This window comes from Chrysochloris asiatica, unplaced genomic scaffold (genome assembly GCF_000296735.1).
Source record: "Chrysochloris asiatica unplaced genomic scaffold, ChrAsi1.0 scaffold00135, whole genome shotgun sequence".
NCBI classification, from domain to species: domain Eukaryota; kingdom Metazoa; phylum Chordata; class Mammalia; order Afrosoricida; family Chrysochloridae; genus Chrysochloris; species Chrysochloris asiatica.
The window spans coordinates 5,151,307-5,157,943 of NW_006408653.1; the positions used below are offsets into that span (position 1 = coordinate 5,151,307).

A 6,637-nucleotide genomic window follows, 5' to 3' on the forward strand; every position below is an offset into this window, starting at 1 on the left:
AGAATGACACAGTGGCAGCAACAATGGATTCAAACATAACAACAATTGTGAGGCTGGTTCAGGACCAGGCAATACTTTGTTCTGATGTGCATAGGATGACTATGAGTCATAACTGATTTGATGGCACCTAACAATAACAATAGGAACATTTTCTGTTTTATTAGATCTACCCAGTTAAACTTTACCTTGTTTTTACATTAACGATGATAACAGTAGTAGTCAACATTTACTGAGAAGTATTCTAAGATGAAACCAACTTGACGGCACTTAACAACAACAACAATTCTAGGAGTCCTGGTATGGCACTGTAGGATAAGAACTTGCCTGCTCATAGCAAGGTCAGTGATTAAACCCAGGCAGCCACTCCTTGGAAACTCTATAAAAGGTCACTATGAGTTAAAAACCAACTAGATGGCACTTAGCAACAGCAATTTTAGTATAGGATCCTGTAGAGTAAGCCATGGGTTGCTAAATGAAAGTTCAATGGTTCAAACCACCAATTGCTCTTAAGGAGAAAAAGACAGAGCTGTCTGTTCCTGCAAAGATTTATAATCTCAGAAACCAAACATAGGGTCGCTGTGAGTCAGAATGGACCTCATGGCAGTGAGCTTTTTTGGTTTTTGGATTCTAGGTGCATGTAGCCCTGGTGGTGTAGTGGTTAAAGTGCTGGGCTGTTAACTGAGAAGTGAACAGTCAAATTCACCAGCTATTCTGTGAGAGGAAAAATGTGGCACTCTGCTTCTGTAAAGATTGTTGTTGTTGCTAAGTGTCATTGAATTGGTTGCAACTCAGCGACCCTGTATAGGGTTTCTGAGGAGCAGGTGGTGGGTTTGAACTGCCAGCCTTGTGGTTCAACATCCAATGCTGATCCTACAGCGCCACACCAGGAATCTGTAAAGATTACAACCTTGGAAATTCTGTGGGGCAGCTAGTTCTACTCTATCCTATTTTGCTGTTGTTAGGTGCTGTTGAGTTGGTTCAGACTCATAGTGACCCTGTATAGGGTTTCCGAGAAGCAGCTGGTAAGCTTGAACTGACCTTGCAGTCCAGCGCATTAACCCGCAGCACCATACCAGGACATAAATCGAAATTGACTTGATGGTGATAGAGTTATTTTTATTACTTTCAGTGCTCCTGAAGTACTTTACCTCTACTATATTAAGTACTTTACCTATATACTATCTCATTAGATCTCCACAACAATTCTGCGAGGTTTTTGTTGTTGTTAAGTGCCATAGAGTCAGTTTGTACTCATAACGACCCTCTACAGGTTTTCAAGGAACAGCAGGTGAATTTGAACTGCCAACATTATGATTCAAACTGACCTTCTGGTCCTGTGCTTATCCTACAGCATTACACCAGGACTGTGAGGTAGTGACTAACATTAGCTAGCCCTGTTTTACAAATGGCAAAAATGAAACTCAGAACCATTAACTCGTTTGCCAAAGATTTGATGTTAGAAACTCTAAAAGGTTCTGTGCTCTTTATAAATTATTGTACAATTCTGTTTGTTTTGTAATGTTCCTTTGTATCATATTTTGTTCAAATACTACATTGATTGTAGATAAGTAAATTATATGTGGGATCTTGGTGTGGTGCTAACCAAGAGATTGGTAGTTCAAACCCACTAGCCATTCTTTGAAAACCCTAGACATGGTTGCTATGAGTGAGAACTGACTCAGCGGCACTTAACAATAACAACACCACCACAATGGATCTTTTCCAGCATACAGGTTTTTTTTGTTTTTTTTTTTTCTTCTGTTGAATAATTTCTTCATGGTTAGTTCCCAGGAATGAAAAGGGAAAATAATCTTGTTAAAAAGTTTTATTAACAGGAGATTTATTGGGTAAGCAATGAGAGGAGACAAGAAGGGTAAATTCAGGAATTTCAATGAAAGAAAAGGGATACAACATTGTTATTGTTGTTAAATACCACATCTTTCCTAACTTTAAACCATTCCGTGTTCTCTTGTTCTGGTTGTACAACTGCCTTTCGATCTTTGCACAGGTTCCTCAGGAGCACAATTAAGTATTCCGGAGTAGTCATGCTTCACAATGTTGTCCATAGCTTGTCATGATCCACACAATCAAAAGACTTTGCATAGTCAATAAACTACAGGTAAACATCTTTCTGGCATTCTCTGCTTTCAGCCAACATCATCTGACATCAGCAATGATATTCCTCATTCCACGTCCTCTTCTGAATCTGACTTGAACCTCTGGAAGTTCTCTGTCAATGTATGGCTGCAGCTGTTTTTGAGTTATGTTTAGCAAATTTTACTTGCGTGCCATATTAATGATATTGTCAAATGATTTCCGCATTACATTGGGTCACCTCTTTGGAATGGGCACAAATATGGATCTTTCCCAATCAGATGGCCAGACAGCTGTCTTCCAAATTTTTGGGCATAGATGAGTGAGTGCCTCCAGTGCTGCATCAGTTTGTTGAAAGATTTCAATGTGCATTCCATCAATTCCTAGAGCCTTGTTCTTTGTTAATGCATTCAGTGCAGCTTGGACTTCTTCCTTCAGTATCATTGGCTCTTGATCATATGCTACCTCTTGCAATGGTTGAATATTGACCATTTCTTTTTGGTACAGTAACTCTATGTATTCCTTCCATCTTCATTTTATGTTTTCTGCATCATTAAATATTTTGCCCATAGGATACTTCAGTATTTCAAGTTGAGGCTTACATTTTTCCCTCAAGTTCTTTCAGCTTGAGAAATGCTGAGCATGTTCTTCCCTTTTAGTTTTCTAACTCTAGGTCTTTGCACAATCCATTATAATATTTGACTTTGTCTCTGGTTAACTTTAGCATCTCTGTGCTGGAGAGCAAGTTTCAGAGTCTCTTCCAACATCCATTTTGGTCTTTTCCTTCTTGTCTTCTTAATGACCTTTTGCTTTCTTCCTGTATCCCACAACTCTGCTAGTCTTTGGTCATTAGCGCCAATTCATCAAATGTGTTCTTGAGATGATCTCTAAATTCAGGTGGTATATGTTCAAGGCCATATTTTCGGTCTCGTGGACTTTTTAAAATTATCTTCAGCTTCAGCCTGAACTTGCATATGAACAGTTGATGGTCTGTTCCACAGTTTGTTCCTGGCCTTGTTTAGGCTGATGATATTGAACATTTTACCATCACTTTCCACAAATGCAGTCAACTTCATTTCTATGTATTCCATCTAATGAAGTCCATGTGTATAGTCATTTTTTTAGTGTTGTTTTAAAAAAATATTTGCGTCAGTCCTCAGCGTTTGCGGTATCCAGAATCTCCTCCCCCCACACCATAAAGTGAAGATGCCACACTTCCCTGGTGGCCCCTCCGGCTAGCCGGGCACCTCAGTCATCTGAGAGCTACCCCCAGGCCAGCCCCAGCCTCTCACCTGCCAGCAGCGGCCCCACCACTCACACGCTGCTGCCCCCAGGCAGCCAGGTCTGATGGCCCAGATGGCGACCACAGCTGCTGGTGTGGCCGTGGGCTCTGCTGTCGGGCACACGTTAGGCCACTCCATCACTGTAACCTTCAGTGGAGGAAGTCAAGCTGAGTCTGCAGCAAGGCCTGACATCACTTACCAGGAGCCTCAGGGCGCCCAGCCAACATACTAGCAGTAGCAGCAGTAGTTCAGCCCTTGCCACTATGGGATGAAACAATTTTTGGAGTGTGCTGAGAACCAGGGTGACCTCAAGTTCTGTGAGGGGTTCAGTGAGGTGCTGAAGCAATGCTGATTTGCAAATGGATTAGCATAATCAAGCCGTTCAAGTTGAAGAAATGGAAAATCATCATTCCTGACCAAGTTATTTAGCATACAACCACAATTGATAATGTTAAGTGTTTAGCACCAATTAACCCTCTCCTCCCTCATCAACAGTTCCCTTGCTTCACAATCACCATGGAAGAGGGTGGAGGTGAAGTTTGGGGCCAGGCAGAAGTTTGTGAGGCATCTTTAAACTAGCTGTTGTGATGTAATTGTTTGAATTAATTAGAATAAAGTTATTTTCTTCCAATTAAAAAAAAAAGTATTTGCAATGAAGAAATCATTGGTAATGCAAAGTTCTATCCTGTGATCTTCAGCATCATTTCCATCACCAAGGCCATATTTTCCGATGACTGATCCTTCCACTTTGTTTCCAACCTTTGCATTCCAATCATCAGTAATTATCAATACATCTTAATTGCATGTTTGATCAATTTCAGACTGAGGAAGTTGGTAGAATTCTTCAATTTCATCATCACTGGCTTTAGTGGTTGGTGTATAAATTTGAATAGTAGTGGTATTAACGTGTCTTCCTTGTAGGTGTATGGATATTATCCTATCAAAGTGTTATACTTTAAGACAGATCTTGAAAGTTCTTTTTGATAATGAATGTAATGCCATTCCTCTTCAATTTGTCTTTCTTGGCATAGTAAACCACGTTATTGTCAGATTCACAATGACCAAATGCCACTCCATTTCAACTCACTAGTGCCTAGAATATTGATGTTTATGCCTTCCATTTCTTTTCTGACAACTTCCAATTTTCCTAGATTTATACTTTGTACACTCCATGTTTCAATTATTAATGGATGTTTACAGTTGTTTTTCCCCATTTGTAGTTGTGCCCAATCATCAAATGAAGGTACTGAAAGCTTACTCTATTTACTTCATCACAGTCAACTCTACTTTGAGGAGGCAGCTCTTCCCCAGTTGTATTTTGAGTGCCTTCCAACCTGAATGGCTCATTTTCCAGCATTATATCTGACAGTATTCTGGTGCTCTTCATCATGGTTCAATATTCAACATTCTGGTACTATCTGACAGTGTTCCATTGTTATTTATAAGGTCTCAGTGACTAAATATTTGGAAGTAGCCCATCTTTCCTTCTTCCTCGTCTGTCTTAGTCTGGAAGCTCACTTGAAACCTATCTACTGTAGGTGACCGTGTTTGTGTTTAAAGTACCTGTGGCATAGCTTCCAGAATCACAGCAACACGCAGGGCACCACAGTATGATCAAGTGACAGATGAGTGGTGGGATACAACATTGAGAATTCTGGGATTTTTATGGAAGTCTGGGCTTGCTATGATCATAACACTTATCACAGTCATTGTAAGTTGTTTCATTACCTATTGCCTTCACTTAAAAAAAGAAAAAAACAAAACAGCTATCTTTCTTCTTTGTAGCCCATCATTTATCTGTCAGTTTATCGTACTGTGGTGACTTGGGTTGTTGCTGAGATTCTGGGAGCTTTGCCATCAGTATCAGACCATGTACAGCGTTTTCGAGGAATGACTGGTGGGTTTGAACTTCCAATCTTTCAGTTAACGTCACACCAGAATCCCAGATACAGCTCACTTACCTAAAATCAGTGGAGTATTTGAACATTATCACAGAACTTAACATAGTGCCTGGCACATAACCAATTGCAATTAAGTTGATTCCAACTCATGTTGACCCCGCGTGTGTCAGAGAAGAACTGTGTTTCATAGGATTTCTAATGACTGATTATTTGGAAATAGATCAGCACACCTTTTTTCTGAGATGCTTCTAATAATTTGAATTTCTAGCCTTTTGGTTAATAGCTGAGCTTACTAGAAGCTGAGCTTGTGGCCAGCTCATAAAACCAAAACACTCAAACCTATTGACATGGAGTCGATTATGACTCATAACGGCCTTATACAGGACAGAGTGGAACTACTCCTTTGGATTTCTGAGAATAAAAGTTTTTTTTTTCTTCTTCTTCAAGTTTTTATTGTGAATTGAGTGAAGGTTTATAGAGCAGATCATCAATTTTACATTCAACTAGTCATATACTTTGATTCATTACATGGCTGCAATCCCCTCCATATACCAACAGCTAACAGTATTTACCTCTATTCACTTTAAATATTGCTCTGGATACCTTCCTCTTTCCTCTGCTAACCTTCTTCTTGTTGTATATTGCCTACCCTGTCACCTGTGTTAACAAGTATCTACCCTCTAGCTCATCAATAATTTCCCCTCCCCCACTCCTGTAATCATCACAGATTGCTTCTTTTACCAAGAAAACTTAAAAACAAAAAAAAACACAAAAAAAACACCTTTTTACAACATTGGTCTCATACAGTATTTGTCCTTTTGTGATTGACTAATTTCACTGAGCATAATGCCTTCTAGGTTCAACCATGTTATGAGATGTTTCACAGATTCATCATTATTCTTCAGTGTTTTGTAGTATTCCATTATGTGTATGTACCAAAGTTTTTAGCCATTCTTTTGTTGATGTTAGGCTGTCTCCATCTCTTTGATATGTCTCTTTAGGCAACATATTGAAGAATCCTGGTTTTTTAAATTTTTTTATCCATCCTGTTCTCTATGTCTCTCCCTCTGCATTCTGCAACTGAGTACACTCATGAAAGCTTATAAGCCAGCCACTTCATGACTTTGTAGCCCTCTACCCCCATTTTTGATAGCCGATGTCTAAATTTCTAGTCCCGATCAACCCAGTACACTGAGGAAACAAAGTTGTTCCTCCCATTGCGGTTGGAATTTGAGTCACTGCATTCATAGGCAAAAGTTTCGTTTGTAGCAATTTGCATTTGTTCACAGAATCTTTATCTTCCTTGGTTCCAGTTCTGGTCTGAGACTGTAAATCTTTATAGGAGCAAACAGCCTCATC

The 6,637-nt window shown here is 39.6% G+C and overlaps 1 pseudogene; it reads left to right on the plus strand.

Annotated features, from left to right (window-relative positions):
• LOC102814486 overlaps positions 1–3,750 on the plus strand; it is a 4,627-nt pseudogene extending 877 nt beyond the window's left edge.
• The last annotated feature ends 2,887 nt before the right edge of the window (positions 3,751–6,637 follow it).